This window comes from Ambystoma mexicanum, chromosome 2p (genome assembly GCF_040938575.1).
Source record: "Ambystoma mexicanum isolate Mex_15411 chromosome 2p, UKY_AmexF1_1, whole genome shotgun sequence".
NCBI classification, from domain to species: Eukaryota; Metazoa; Chordata; class Amphibia; order Caudata; family Ambystomatidae; genus Ambystoma; species Ambystoma mexicanum.
Genome location: NC_090923.1, coordinates 703,332,863 through 703,350,277, shown reverse-complemented (window position 1 = coordinate 703,350,277; position 17,415 = coordinate 703,332,863).

Genomic DNA, 17,415 nt, shown 5'->3' with positions numbered 1-17,415 from the left:
TATTTGCTCCATACACTCTTTATTAGCAGCTTCAATAGGATACAACGAAAATCCTATAAGTGCTTTTGCTCTATAACCCATGACCCCTTCTACCCAATGTTACTCTAAAGTGTTAATTTTTGCATTGCTAGTCATCTCTCATCCTCACTCTCCTCTGGGGTCTGGTCAGTTGTTATTCTTCTTTTTATGACTCCTCTTCATTTGAAAGGGGGGCCATGACCTCACATTTAATGATGTCACCTATATGCACCCATGCCTTTTTGCCACATACATTTACTGCAGTGGGTGTTGCATACTGGACTGTAAATGGACCCTCAAATTGTGGCATGTGCCACTTTTGAACACGGTTCTTTATATAAATGAGATCTCCTGGAACTAGGGACATGGAGGTATTACAGTGTTCACATGATCTATTCCTTCTCTGTTGTCGCTGGTTGCTTCTTGGCCCTCTGCCACTCCTTTATCTTTTGAGAGATACATTTCAGACATTTAGTCATGACGGTTAAATAATCATGCATCTCGTCACCTAGCACTGTAGCAGAATTCCCTGCATCCAATCGAGCATGTGTGGCAGGAGCAATGGGAACGGGCATGCGTCTGCCCATTACTATTTAATGGGGTGTGTGATGGTAATCTGAGTCTGGCTGATTGTGTGGATGGTAAAACGAGTCAGGGGAAGGCAGTGAAACCAACTATTCTTTAGGGTGTCTTTTCATTTTCAATGTGTTCCTTTAAGAGGCAATTGAGTCATTCAACAATACTGCTTGCCTGTGGGTGGTAAACAGTACAAAGCATGTGCTTGATGCCAAGCAGGGATGTTAATTCAGAAAATAAGTCATTTACAAAAGCAGGGATGTTAATTCAGAAAATAACTAATTTACAAAGTGTGGTCCATTGTCTGATTGAGCGGATCCACCTCTCATAGGAGAAATTTAGCAGCCAACTTGGAATCAGCACGAGTGAATGGAACTGCTTCTACCCAGCGTGAAAATTGGCACACCACCACGATCATATACTGGTACACATTCCAATTTTGGAGCATATCAACAAAGTCGATGTGCAAATGCCAAATGGGCCTGTAGGATGGGGTATTGCTCCTTCATTGCTACTAAGTCGGCTGCCTGAGCAGAAAGGTGTGGTGGTAATCTTTTGCTTGGCACAATCTCAAAATCATCACCCTTTCATCTAAGCACTGCGGCTCCTGAATGCCTCAATCCCTTGCTCTCATCGATTGTCAATGAACCATCAATGAATACCACCTCTCCCCGCTGTAGCTTAATTTCTTTTACTCTGCGTACATTGTCATGTATGAATGTGTATATATAGAAAAGTAGTCGTAAACCCATTACTCTTTTCCTACTTGTACTGCTATACATTTTGCTTGAATCACTGTGCTGCATCGAATAATGTGTATTGATGAGTTGTTCAATATAACCTTGAATCCAGATGCCCGCTGTGTGGTGAGCCTGGATTTCAGTTACTTAAGAACAGCAGATAGGGTGTGCTCCACATACAATGTCACTGCACAGCCCATTGTTATTGTAGATTAATTCTCTATTGCAAAGGCTGCTGCAGCCAATGCTTGCTCACATGGAACATGCCTCACATTACTGGATCTAGAATCCCATTGTAATATGCTAAGGGTTTCTGTCCCATTGCAGTCTGTTGTGTGAGGACAGCTATTACCGTGTATCCATTTGAATGTGAGAATAAATAGAATTCTTGCTTTTAGTATGGTATTGCTAACATGGGTGCTGTACTTATTGCTTCTTTCAGGGCCTCAAATGCATTGATTACCTTGTCTGTCCACATGATGGGGCTTTTCTCCTTATGTGCTTCCTTTAGTCCTTCTAAAATGGGAAGAACGTACATGCTGTAGTCAAAGACCCATGCACAAATGTAATTACATAGTCCCTAAAATTGCTGTAAGTCTTTCACCATCGCTGGATGGGGCTTACACATAATTACCTCTGCTCTTTCAAGTGTCATCCTCCTGCCTGCCTTTCATATTATCTGGCCCAAATATGAAACATATTCCTGTCAATACTCAATTTGTCTTTGTCTAGTTTGTAGCCCTTGTCTGTCAATAGTGTCAAGAATGCCACTGAGTCTGTCCCGCACACTTGCTGTGTGGTGCTGCATACTAACAAAACATTAACACACTGTATAAAGGGACAGGATGTTTGTACATATCCTAAGTTCATCTGCAGTACCCTATTGAAAATACTTGGGGACACACAGTACCCCTGTGGGAGTCCTATGTGTTGGAGTTGGATCCCACAGTAAGTAAGTAAACACTGTAATATACTGGGAATCCTTGTGCAATGGAATGGAAAAGAATGTTCTTTTTCATATCAATCACTGTAAAATGTTAGGCGGTCGGTGGCATGTTACACAAAACTGTGGCGAGGTTAGGCACAACGTTAAACTCTGCCTTCACAATGTTGTTTAAGGGGCATAAATCTTGTATGAATATCCAAGACCATCTGTCCTTTTTTCCTGTGTTCACCATCGCGCTGCATGGGGATTCCGATAGTACAATGATGGTACTGTTTAAGTTGGGGTAAAATTGTTCCTGTCTTCAAATGATCTCATACTGCTCCAATCCCTTTCAGCAGACCTACGTCATAAGGGGCACTAGTCAGTGGTGTATTTAGGCTTTCTGCTGACCTAGGCCCAAATAAGTTAATTCACCCTCCCAACTGGACTCCACCTCTCACCGACTCCTCACCTGCACCAGATTCCACCCTTCAACAAACTCTGTCCATGTTTAACCAAACTACACCCTTTCACCCGCATTGTGTCCCCCATTTTGGCTCCATAATATTAAAAGGACATGTTAAAAGGTTGCTGGGATTAGAAAGCTATTGCATTCTCTCTATTAATTCAAGTCTGTCATCTTCTATCTCATATAATTGAAAGAGTGTTTTCAGGTCTCTACTGCCCAAGATTTGGAGAAGGCAGTGTGTTTTACAGTTCAGTGCACAAGAGGTAATTGTTACAGCTTTGGTTACGTCCAAAACAATCTTTTACAGGAAGCAATAAGAAAATAGGCTGTGTGCCAACTGGACACAAGTGAGAGATGGTTGAAACAAAGAATTTAGGTTTCAACCCTAATATCTGGTTTTTCTCACAAATTGCCTGCTGTCACTCTATGAGAAGCACATAGTGTGGCCTGTAATATTAATGCAACATCACTACATTTCTACATCCAAACTTGTCAAAAGGTAACATTACATATGAAATATATGCAAGGGGTATGGGTACATCTTATAAAAATGTTGAATACAAAGAACTCAACTCCCTTCTCATGGTTACAGATATGGTGTTAGCAGGGGGCAAATGAAAATGAGGCAAGTTACCTGCTGCAGCTGATGTACCTCCAATCCTTTGGGCTGGAATGCCATTAAATTATGGCAAAATAACAAGTAAGGTTAATAAACTTTGCCTGGGCATAAAACCTCAGTAAAGTAAAGACGGTTGGAGAAGGTTCTTGGATTATTTGGCTGTGCATTCTCACAGTGGAGTAATGGATGTTGGCGACCCTGAACATTCATATGTGGGAAGCAATAGCATTCCTTGTATCTGCACAATGCAGGCACCTTTTGTAACAAATGAAGTGCTACATACTCTTTACATACTTGTTGTCTGAGCAATTGTTCAAATTACCCAATGCTCCAAGAGAATAATTGAGCAATGGATCGGGCATTCAAGCACAATATTACCTGGGTGAGTTTATGATTGTGGGTGTGGTTCAGGCAATGGGTCTTGCTGAGCTTGTGTTTAAGGTAATTTAACATGTTTGTTAACTCCGTCGAGGTGGTTGGACTGGTCAATGCATAGGACCATTTTGTGATTTGTGGCTATAGATATATAGATGGCCTACTGTTGTTTGAAGTACTGTTTCACAGTAACTGTCCTACCATTAAGATATAATTAATGTAAAGATTACTCAGAAACATCACAGTTATGAATTGTTGGTTGTCCTGGTAGTACTGAGCGTGCATTAGAATGCCATCAAAGACAAATGATAAACCCAGCCGGGATGCTCTTTGCCTGCTTAGCACTGTGCAGCTTCTGTAAAGATGTCTGAAAGGATATCTTTTTGGACACCTTTACACCTGGGAAACAGTGTGTACCTTTGGCACACAGCATTTGTTTTCACCCTTTTATGGCTTTGTGTATCCTTTCAAAGGTTTCTGGATGCATTTGCACATTCAGATTTACTCTTCACCAATTTAACTTCTCTATGATCTATTCCATCCTTGCGCCTTTTGGGTGGCCACAGACCTCTCAAATGTAGGGACATGGAGGGAAATTAGTGCTTGCTTCTGAAAATCCTTTTAGCGCCAACTGTGGGAACTATGTGCTTGACTTCAGCATAGGCATGCATTTAATATTTAATAGATTGCATCATTTTTAACCTTTACTTTTCTGAAGGGAAATCAAAATGCATGTTGCATATTTGACTTTAAAAGTGATTGCTTAACACAGCGTATGTGTGTATTGATTAGAAAGAACTCCAAAGATAGTGTGTTGTGACACCAATAAAACCAACAAGGCTTTGGTGTTTTGCATATTAAAGAGCATTTTGGGAAGATAAGAATGGGCAAAGAGCTTTACACTGTCCTATATGTCTGTATGAGTTGTATGACTGAATCACTAAAACCTAAAACAAGCTGCATTTTGTACGAGTTTCCTTTTTTTAGTCACTCTTATAAGAAATATTTTGTAAATATAACGCATATATACAAGTTTGGCCAACAAAAAATTTGACCGTTAGAGTGGCCTGACAGCTAACAGCTCACAATTACTCACAGTGTTTTGCATCAGCCAACTTGGAGAAACAAAAATGTCTTTATATTTAAAAAGGACAGCCAGTAAATTGAAAATAACTACAATAAAACACAGCTCCTCTGCTAATCTGTTGCCCTGGGCCTAGTTGGCATTGTGGTAAATATGTCTACGATGCTAGTACATAGTACACTCTGTAGTTTTGCCAAATCTTGTTGCATAAAAGATGTTACCTTTTAAGCCAACACTATTATTTGAGGCATTTCTCTGTACTGTATTTGCAATTGATATGGGATGTATATTTCGAAAATTACTTTATCATCTGTGTCGTCATTCTCAAATAATCCATCATCATTCATGTCACTCAGCCATAATGTCAAGTCTAATGCTATGGCTGTACAGAAGCTAACACCTTCCTTGTCTATCCATGTAACACTACTCTCTCCTCTCGCACAGCTGCTGCTTCTAAATGTATCATTATGACCTCTCTTTCTGCCACATCCATGGGTAATTCTGCTCTAAACAAAAACTCTGTGGGTAATTGTGCAGCTTGTCTCGTATTCGTGGAAGCCATCCTAAGAATACTTGCAATCCATAAAGGAATAATACTGAATGCAGATATATCATTCAAAAGGCTTTCCAGCCATAAAATGCCTATAAAACTATATTGCCTTTACATAATACATTCCTGGTGTCGAACATATATTATTCCTTCCTGAGTGAATGAAATTGTCATGTTTAACTTGGCCATCTATTTTCTTCCCAATGTGTTAACCAGTTTCTTTTGGGAATACATCAATGGATCAGCCATCATACCTTCTCCCACTGTTATAGATAACTCTTCTGTAAATGGAACCTTTGCCATAGCCCCAGAGAACCTTTGTGCAACCATTGTTATTTCTGACAGTGGAAAACCCCCTTGCCTGACACAAGATATTGTTGCCTGTTGTCAATCAAAAAGGAAAACCTCCTAACCCATATTGTCACCCCTAACCGGGATTCCTCTTCTGTGTCAGGAATTACTGATAGCATTGGACACATCAACCATCTCTGTGGGCTGTCCTATTGTGGAAAAATTATCTTTCCTTTTCCACTGCTGCACCTATTGTGGGAGATACTGTAGTGTGTGGTAATAGGCTCCTGTCCCAGTGTCTGGGCTGCTGTGTCTGCATTTGTAATGGATTCAGTGGTTGCTTTGGTTGCTGTAAATTCGTCATCTGTGGTGTGTTTTTCTGTTGTGCGTGTTGTGTGTCGTTGCATCTACATTTGCGGGTGTTGTTGCATTTGTTGTGGGAATGCTTGCTGCTGTGTATATTGAAATGTGCACTGCTCTTGCTGTGTCTTTTCAGCATATTGTGAGGGATATACTGACTTGCTACCACCGTCTGTTCATTGCCCCTCTGCTCCTGCACACCCTTGCATAATGCCCTGTCTTCCCGCACATCCAACACTGCGCTCCAAAACCTCCCTGTGCTCCAAACCCTCCAAATCGTGGTCCTACTCCGCCAAGCCCTCCTACATATCTGCCTCCAAGTCCATCCCTTCACAATATACCCCCTCCCTCTGGGGTCATTGTTATTTTCTCCTTTTCCTCCTATATATGCTTTGCTGCTTTCTGTTGATAGTCCTGCTCAGAATTGTCTCCCCCAACATTTGTTATCACCACTCACGCCATTGTTATCTTTGACAATGTGTTTTGCGTTTTCTCTTTGCCTCTCTTCTATCTTATTTCTCTCCTTTTCTTGTCTCAGTCAACAATAGTGGACAATGTTCAGTTGAATCTCTAGCCACTGTTTCATTTAATCCCTAAAATTAGCTTAAGGTGTTTCTGCACTTCATCTGGGAGGCCCTGGTTAGGGAGAATTCTCATTTCTGTGCTAATCCCCTTCAACCTGAGAGACCTCCAGCTCTTTTGCCGGACCTTAGGACCAGCAACATCATATCACCAAAATGCCAGGGTTGGCAGAAGTGACATCACACAACCCTTGACCTCTGATGACTTTGCAGGAAGTGATGTCGTGTGACCTCACCCAAAGAGACATCACAGGAAGCGATGGAACAAAACCTTTCATCCCTTGTCAAAACAGGCAGTGGCATCCTAAGTACACAACGAAAAATATGGTACACTATCACTATAATGTGATATACATTTCATACAAGAATGGATCACCATATGTATCATTAATATCAGAGTGTATAGGTCCATATTATCAAATGACTGTGAATACAAGCAGACGTCCAAGGCCACATCATAATGATGTGTTATTATATAGCACTTACACTAAAGAGCAGACTAAATCAGTGACTCACACCGTGAAGTGTGCCTGAAATAAACCTTGAATGAGTTTAGCAATTATTGTGTAGAATTCCAGAAAGACTAATTATTTGTTGATCCTATTCTTTCTTATTTAGTGTCACTGCTCAAAGTTTTAAACTTGTGGAACCACCTGTTTTTTTTTTTTTTTAAAGAGGCCTGAACAAGAAAGCCAACCCCTCCAGAAACAAAGAGCCACATGGCACTGGCCACAGCCCAGGAGCTCACATTGTTGTTTTTGTTTTCATTTTTTTATTGACTTTATCTGGTTACACTATATAGACAGCCTTTTGCCAACCGAAAACCTCAGATAAAATGTTCCTTCTTATCAACTTTTAATTGCACATGATTTTCGATTATTCTGCTTCTACGTCTATTTCTTTGAATTAAAAAAATATTTTGTCCAATAGTTTGAGCAGAGCCAAAGTCAGTGTAATTTGGGTACCCGACAAAAGTTCTGACCACCAATCTTCCAAGGAGCATAAGCCATAGTTCTTTGTCACTTCCAACATTAAAGTCGGTCTGGTTTCCAGCATGGCCAGGCATACAAGTACCAGGTGTTTTAAAGTTTCAGCTGTAGATTTCTCTTCACATTAAGTTCCAGAAAAATACCAAAACTTGGCTCGCCACTAATGACATCTGAATATCACTTGTTGTACACATCTCAGGTACCTGACTCCTCCCTGCACTTCCAGCATCTATGACTAGCCTTCCTTTGTTATTGCTTATTGTAATTGTAATATGTCTTTCTGCTCCTTCCTTCTCCCTTGTACCTATCTCCATAACATGCTAACTCCTTATTGTTATATTATGCTTGTATCCTACTCTTGTATGTAAAAATAACTATTTCAACTGTACTTAATACGCCCAGATACCCTTGGGTTTGGTGTGCTTTACAAATCAATAAAACAAACAGACAAATAAGCTGCATGTTGTCCCCGAATTGCTGCCTTTTCTTCCACCTAAAATCTCTCTTGTCAGGAGTAAGTTCAGGCGGAATCGCATGAAATGGTCCCTCAAATACGAATTTGGGAAGAGTTTGAGGTATTTAGGTAATGAGTTTAGTTTCCTGTCTTCTTGAATCGGTTTTCCAGAGTTTTAAGTTCTGCCTTTCTTCATGTGTGGTAATCCAGTCATGGATGTACAGATTCCTCTTCACTCTATCTTGGTTGTTCCACAACATTATATCTGATTAATCTAAGTCTGACAGGATTGTTTGGCAGATCATACGCCACTCTGATAGTGTAGCATTGTTATTGTCGCCAGAGCTTCTCTAAGGACTGCAAAACCCCCTGTTTTAGAATTGTCAAGACATTTTCAATATAGACACAGAGATTTCCAGGTTGCTATAGTTTTCATGGCTGTTAGGCCTAATTCCATGAGTAACGCTTACATGGGGGTACTCTTTGGTAATCGAAGGACCCTCTTCCAAAATAGCCCTTCGAGCTTCAGCCAATTTTCCACCTAAAATGAGAATGAAGTTTCTGCCCAGTAAGTCAATGTAGATATCACCTTCATACGGTATGAAGAGATTAGTGGAGAAAGAGCAAAAACACAAAATCTCCTTAAGAGAATTCTTCCTTGACTGCCTTGATTTTCTGCTTTTGCTCTTAATAGCTCGAGTCTTGGGGTTTCACTTGAGCTAGTATTGAGGCATACTTCCATATCAACGATTTTACTTTCGAGATTCTGCTTCCCATGATGTACCACATATTGACTTTTTTGGTTGGTCTCTTCGTCCCTTTTTTAAAGACCAAGACCATTGATTTGGCTGGGTTTATTTTGAGGTTATTGGCTTCCACATGTTTGTGTAATGCATCTATTTACCTCCGTAGTCGCACTGGTGTCTGATCTAGTAGAACTACATCATCTGCAAGGAGTAGTCTTCCTATGCTCTGTTGACCAATCTTCGGTGGAAAACATCTTATATTATGGAATGCCTCCTCCATACATGAAATGAATAGATTGAAAAGCTGAGGTGCCAGTGGGCATCCCTGTTTGAGGCCTTTGTTGGTGTTGATTTCTTTTGTAAGAAGGCCCAATCTGTCTAATCTGATACATATTGATGTATTTGAGTAGAGGTCGTAGATGGCTTCTTTGATTTCATCAGGGCAGCCCCACCTCTGTAGTTTACCCCAGAGTTTTGTGCAATTGACAGTGTTAAAGGCCTGCGAGAGATCTATACAGGCCAAGTAGAGCTTCTTATCCTTCCCTCGTTCTACCTGGGTCTTCACAAGGTTAATAATGAAGATGTTTAATGGTGTACCCACGCCCTTTGTGAAATCTGCTTGGCATACATCCCTATGCCCTGTGTCTATGAACTACTTGACCAAGTTCTTAAACACTAATGTTGCGAAAACCTTTCCCGCTTGTCCAGTAGTGCTGTTGGACGATAATTGCTTCCTTCGAATTTAGGGCCTTTTTTGTAAATTGGGATAACCACAGAATTTTTCCATGTGGTTGGTATTTGGCTTAAGCTATTTCAGCCGTCCAGATGTCTACGGTCAAGGGACCAAGCTCTGCTGGCTATTCCTACATCTACATTTGTATCAAGAGGGGTTAGAAGATTTGTGGTATTTGGCCCTAGACTCTGGAATAGTATACCTTGGGAAATTAGGATACTTGACTCACTCGTTAAGTTCTGCAAGGCCTTAAAAAACATTTCTGTTTAAATAAAGCTACAGCTTCTGTCAGGCCTGTCAGGAACTTTTTGCTCTTTAGGACGGGATGCAGGCTACCTACACAATTCTGGCAACTTAGTCTTTGTAAATGACTAATGAATGTCATCTGTGCCATTATACGGTTCAGTCCGAATTGAGCGCGTTATAAATTCCTCAAATCAAATCAATCAAATCAAAGTGATTGGACAGGTTTTAGCTCATTGACCTTGGCCGCATTCAAGTGTTGCCAAGCCAAGTTCCATTGTGAGGAAGGAGAGATGCGTGAACCGATAAGATCCAGTTTAAAGAAAATATTCCTTGCTCGTTCCCAAGCCTGATGTTTCCACTATCAGTCTTGTTAATGGAAGTGCATGCTGCCCCTGTGTCTGGATGTGCTCAGGAAATGGCAGGTGCTCTAATGGGCTCTGGCATAAATTACTATTGTTTCAGTCATGTGGAAGAGGACTACTGTTCGGGACATCATTTAATCTATGTATTGGATATTCTGTTGTTTCGACAAGTGTGTGCTTTCTCGTGGTGTCCACTTGCTATTCATTGAATTAGCAATCAATTGGCACAGTAGCTACGTGCACCTGGCAATCAAGGATATGTGTTTTTCTCAATGCTACCAATCAAAACTAATGTGGTGTAAACACCCGATCCGGCCTGCCGGAGAGGGTGTTAAGGCCATTAGCACCCCGGGTTACCAAAGCGGCAGCCCAGGGTGCTAAGAAAAAGGATTTTCCTTCCTACAACGGGACATGTACAGTGTCCCATTGTATGAAGGAAAATCCTTTTCCAACATGGCCGCCATGCAAAGGGAAGGCGGTGCTCTGTACGGAGCCCTTCTTCCCTTTCCATGGTGGCTGTTCTGCGCAGAGAGGAAGGTGCGGTTGCTGGAGCATTCACTGCCGCAGCCACAATATGGTAAGTTTGGGTAGGGCAGAATTAAAAATAAAAAAGCGAACGTTGGAGGTGGGAGGAAGATGGCGGCAGGGTGATCCAGCCATCAGGCGGCTTGGAATCCAGGCTTACACCTGTGGTTCAATGCAGGGTTCCTAGCCACCTGATTACCTAGCTTCCCCGCCCGGGTTCTAATGAACATTTGTGTTGTATGCCCTTAGAAACGTTATCTGGTGGGGTTTCAACTTGCTATGCCAAACTCTGGGGGCTGATGTTTGAGCTCTGTGAGGCCTGGAAACCATACGTTAGGCAATTTTAAGTCAGGCTGCAGTATTTCAGAATCAAGACCTTGTTGGGTTTGGTCTACAATGGCAGTACTTTGGTTCATTCTCCGCCATGGTGTGCCTTTCGTTGGCAGACCCCATTCTAGAAAGATGGACTCTAGAAATTTAAAAATATTAATTGCAAGACATCCACAGGGATGTAAAATCATAACTAGATAAAAAGATAAACAACTATATATCTCACTATATGGACTGGAATAAGGATTCATGTCCAGAATTTAACCAATCTGGTAACACCAGTGAAGACAGCATTATTGAGAACTAATTTCTTTTGTACTCTATTACATCACAGAATCGGTGGTTCTCATGTCATTTCATGTGTTCTCACTCCTTTCTTTATTTTCACATTTCATGTCCAAGTGGGTACCAAGGAATCTTGATCTATGGGGACAGCCATTTATACCCCATGAACCTTTGATCTACTTTTAATTTTATGTGTGAAATCAATGTTGTATTTCAATATACATGTCTTTTGTTAATCAGAAAAAATAAATAGAGCCTTATTTTTCTTTGAAAGACTACTTATGATATATGTGTGTGTGTGTGTTTGGGTGCTCATGCCAGTTCCTAATAAGAGGGATTAAGAGATATCTACCTGACCGTATACTATAAAAATGGCAGGTGTCCCAAATAAAGGCATTCTCGGATCTAGGAGATATTGCACTTACTGCTCACTGTTGTGTCCCCATCTATGAGTATCTCCCTCTGTCCAGGTGTCACAGATTTAGGTGCTACTGCAGTAACTTTTGTTCCTTTCATTTTCCGCATTTCTCCATCTATGCAGGTATCCCAAATCTAGGTGTTAATCCATTAACTGTTCAGTGATGCGCCCCCATTTTAAAGGTTTCTCCCAGTATCCAGGTGTCTGAAATCTAGGTGTTGCTGCATTTAATGTTGTGCCCCCATTTGAGGTGTTTCTCCCAGTAGACAGGTATCCCAAATCTAGGTGTCACTGCATTTACTGCTGTGCTCCCATTTAAGGCATTCTCCCTCTACCAACGAGGCCCAAATATGGGTGTTACTGCATTTACTGTCTACTATTGTGCCCCCCGTACTAGGCATTTCTCCCTCTAGCCAGGTATTCCAAATCTAGGTGTTGCTTCATTTACTGCATTTCCTGTTGTCAAGGTGTCCCAGGGCGGGGTGAGTCTATATTTACTGGTGTGCCCCTATTCAGGTGTCCCAAATCTATGTATTCCTGTTTCTACACTTCCTCTTTTCAGAAGTCTCTAATCTAGGTGTTTCTGTTTCTTCACTTACCGGCCAGACCCACCACCCCCTACTCCCACACCTGACCCCAACTGCACCGCCCATATGTGTGTGACCTCCCAATTAAAAATGCATCTTACCCACACCTTCCCACACACTGCCCAAATCAGAGCTGCACACTGCAGCGCAAGTATGCCTAACGAGACCCACCACACCTTAACCCAAACCTCTCCAACACACAGCCCAACCTCCCAACCCTCCACCTCATCTTGCATTTACTCTTATGCGCAGTCCCCCCTTAATCTCCAAAACTAGACAGTATGTGCCCCTTGTCCACACTTGACTAACCTCCCTTTCCCCCCTGCTACATCCTCCTCGTACATTGCCCCCAACTCACGCTTCCCTTTTCGTAGCGCAGCAAGTGCAGACCTGGCCAAAACCCCAAATTCAAAAGCCTCGCCCACTCTCACCCACACCCCATGAGCTACCCGAAAGTCAAGGAAAGTTACAGACCTAGGCCACCTCAGGCCCCACTTAGCATCACCCATGCTTCAACCCAGAAATCAATCCCTGCCACCTCGCTATAGAGTCCAAGCCTCCCCGCCGGCACCCAACCTGGTCTTAGCCCTATTTCCCTCTTCCCCCATGTCCACCTCCACCACCCCTCGCCCTCCCATAACAACCTCATAGGGCCACTCCTTTCCCCCAACTCACCATGACCAACCCCCATTCCCCCTTGCTCTCCCCTGGCCACCACCTCCATCCACCCCCACTACCTCCCCCTCCTCCACTCCCGCTCCTCCTACAATCCCCCACCAGATGAGTCCAGCACGTACGGCAGTGAGCAGCCAGGCGGGGGCGGCCATTCTGAGCGCCCTTGCTGACTGCCACCGGCCCACCGGCCCACCGGCCCACCGATGCAAGTGCAACCCGACGCTGGCAGCCCTTGGCCTGCAGCGGATGGGGTGGCCATTTTCATTGCGACGGCGGGAATGTTTCTACGGCTCTGGCTGCCAGGTTGCAGCAACAGCAGCAACCCGTGTGCTCTTGGCTGTAAATACAATTGCCATTTTGTTCCGGATACCGTGAACGTTCCTGCAAGACGCCCGATTTCGATAGGGGAGCGGGAAATTACATTTATTCTAAAAAAAAATCATGCTCATCTATTCAACATGAAAGGTATGGAGGGCTGAGCCTCAATTTCATCAGCTGGAACGGCCGGCAGGCGGATTACGCCGGCGGCCAGCTCGAAGGCCATTCTAAGGCCTGTTGGGTGCCTGTTCGGAGCCACAGGAGCCAGGGGCCAGAAACTCTGCCCTTACCAATCCAGAGCCACCATGAGCAGGAGCTCCTTCCATCTACTGCTGGAGCTGCTGACACCAGGTATGTCACGAGTCCCTAGCTACAGCACGAGCGTGCGTCTTGAAGGCAACACGCGGCAAATTATTTAGTAATATCCGCACTGCTCCAGCGTTGCCCAGTGCGGCCTTTCCTGCCAGGATCTGCCCCATTAATGCACTCAAAGTGCATCCAGCCACCAATCGAAGCCCCGAGGTCCACACCATTTAAAGATGGCTGTCCGCCGCATCTTTAGCTCTCCATCCGGCCCCGCAACCCTGCAAACATCGTGATTGGCCCCTCTCCTCTATTGGGAGCCAACCACAAGCCAGCAGGTTCTGAACCGGCCCACCTCGAAGGCACTGTGCACTGTGCCTATCTCTAGCCTGTATACGCCACCGAGCATAGGGCTAGATCCCCTGCCCATCTCCTCTGGGGTAAACATACCGCCCCTTACAGCAACCTTTTTTCAACTGTTCCAGCCAGCAACCTGAACTGTTTCAAGCCTTCACTGAACCCTGTTCTCGCAGTACGGTATAACACAGACTACTGCTCACATTGTGTAGTGCCTTATGGTCGCTTAGAGACCACTGTGACCACTTGTGTTGTGCCTTATGGTCGCCTAGAGACTACTGTGACATTGTGTAGTGCCTTATGGTCGCTTAGAGACCACTGTAACATTGTGTAGTGCCTTATGGTCGCGTAGAGACCACTGTGACCACTTGTGTTGTGCCTTATGGTCGCTTAGAGACTACTGTGACATTGTGTAGTGCCTTATGGTCGCTTAGAGACTACTGTGACATTGTGTAGTGCCTTATGGTCGCTTAGAGACTACTGTGACATTGTGTAGTGCCTTATGGTCGCTTAGAGACCACTGTAACATTGTGTAGTGCCTTATGGTCGCGTAGAGACCACTGTGACCACTTGTGTTGTGCCTTATGGTCGCTTAGAGACTACTGTGACATTGTGTAGTGCCTTATGGTCGCTTAGAGACTACTGTGACATTGTGTTGTGCCTTATGGTCGCTTAGAGACTACTGTGACATTGTGTAGTGCCTTATGGTCGCTTAGAGACTACTGTGACATTGTGTAGTGCCTTATGGTCGCTTAGAGTACACTGTGTATTAGTACTGGGTATCAGCACTGTGCACTAGCATTTCTCCGATTCTCTGCGCTAGTACCCTCACTGCAGCACCATTGTGTACTAACATTGTGCACTAGCTTCTCTCTGACGATTTTGTGCGTCAGTTCCCTCTAAACTCAGACATGATAACCTGGACCTTCCTCATTATGTTCCCATTCTTCCTGGTCCCCCATGACACCCCTTGTACAGGGCCACACTTTCGCTTACACCCCAACGGCCTCAGCAGACTAGCCTGCCCCAGACATTATCCCATACCCTGCCCCACCCCCTTCCTACCCAACATCAACCCCTTCCAGCCTACCTCCTCCATTGACTCTCATCGCATAGCAGACACCCCCAGCCCCCAAGAAGCATCACAAACTACTCCCATCGGCCAACCCACTATCACGAACCTCACTACCAGCAGATCCTATCCCTGCTCAGGATTATCGAGATTCACCCGACTCAGATCCAGAACACACACACCCGCATCCTTCCCCAATCTAGGCAACAAACAAAACATAACCTTAACCAAATCTGCCCCTCACTGCACACGCCCTACACTTCCGACAGACCAGATATCACACGGCCTGATCGCACCCTCCCCCCGCACCCACACCAAAAAATCATGCATCACCACCGAAACCATTAAAGGTGCACTCATCAATGCGAGATCTGTAGTCGCCCATGCCTTAGACATTGCCGACATTATTACCGTCAATGATCTCGACTTCATAGCTATTACAGAGACCTGGCTCCACCCAGCATCTGGCCCCTCTCTATCACTTGCTATACCCAATGACTATACCATCTACCGTGCAGACAGACAAACAGCTAAAGGTGGTGGAGTAGCCGTTATTGCAAAAAGTTCCATCAACATTAGACACATACAAAACCAATCACTGACATCAGCGGAATTACTCACCCTCAAACTATCCACAACGCACACAAGCACTATCACCATCCACCTCATTTACAGACCGCCAGGCCCCATACTATCCTTTAATGATGACATAGCCCTTCTACTCTCTAACAATATCAAACCTAACTCTCGACTACTCATCCTAGGAGACTTTAATCTAGGTCTCAATGATGAGAAAGATGACAAAGCTCACACTATCGCCAGCACTATTTCAGAATTAGGACTCACCCACCATATCGCACAACCCACACACAACAAAGGCCGCATCCTTGATTGGATAGCTGACCTCAATTGCAACACTACCATCCTCTCCAACACTCCATGCGCCTGGACCGATCACCACCTTATTACCTTCACCATCAACAAAGGCACTCAAACACCAGTGCCCTCCTCCAATGCCCCACCCACACTCACAAGAAACAACAAAAATATCACACTAGAGAAACTCCTCCCGCTAATCCAACCCATCATCGACTTCTCACCCACCATGACCAACCCTACTGAATTAGTAGATTTATACAACACAACTATCCTTAAGGCCATAAACACCATAGCACCACTCAAGCTTCGGAAAGCCAAACCACGAGCACACCTCAATTCCTGGTTCACCCCCAAACTAAAAACACTCCGCAAAGCCAAAAGACAAGCTGAATTAGCATGGAAACAGTCACCATCCACTATTAATAAGACATCCTACGCACTGGCATCGAACATCTATAAATCAGCCATCATCCAGTCTAAAAAAAACATGTACAATGAAAGAATCAGCAACGCCAAATCTAATACCAAAGAGCTCTTCAATATCCTGAGAGAACTCGAATCACCCTCCCCCATTCCAGACACTTGCAACAAAGACATCCACTGGTGCACGAACATCCAGGAAGCACTCCTAGGCAAAATTGCCACGCTACAAGCCAAAATCCTGACAAAGAAAGAAAGCCTCACCCTCTCCGATAACATCACCCCCTCTACACACACCCACACCACCCCCCAAAATGATGACAATAACCTCTTTGAGTTTTCCACCATAACCATTAAAGAGGTTGAAGAAATAATCTACTCTCTTAAACCGTCCAAATGCCAAGGCGACACTTGTCCAGCCCCTATCATTAAAGATGCAGCCAAACAATTTGCTCCCTTCATCACCTCCCTCATCAACGCATCTTTCACCTCCAACATAGTGCCCAACAACCTCAAGGACTCCTGGGTTCTTCCTTTACTTAAGAAGCCCACCCTTGACCCTAATGTCCCCACCAACTACAGACCCATAACGACTGTACCCTTCCTACTAAAAATCCTCGACAGAGCTGCCTATCTCCAGATACAGAACCACCTTGAGAAAAATAACTTACTAGGACTCAGACAATCAGGATTCCGCCCCAAACACGGCACTGAGACCGCCCTGATTGACCTTAAGACACAGATGGACAACATTAAAGACAATGGTAAACTAGCCCTCCTTCTCCTCCTTGACTTATCGGCCGCCTTCGACCTGGTCAACCACGACATCCTCTGCAAACATCTATCCTCAGCAGCCAAATTTTCAGATAACGCCAACGCATGGATCCATTCCTTCCTTAACAACAGATCCATGAGAGTCTTCGCACCCACAGCCTCTGCCATCCCAGCCCCAGTCACTTGCGGTGTCCCCCAGGGCTCCTGCGTCTCCCCCACTCTATACAATGTATTCACGAAACCCCTCTTTGACATACTGGACCGCTTGGGTGTCATCTACACCAACTACGCAGATGACACCCAAATACTGATCCCTTTAACAGGCGACTACTCCACCGACCTCACTGCTCTCAA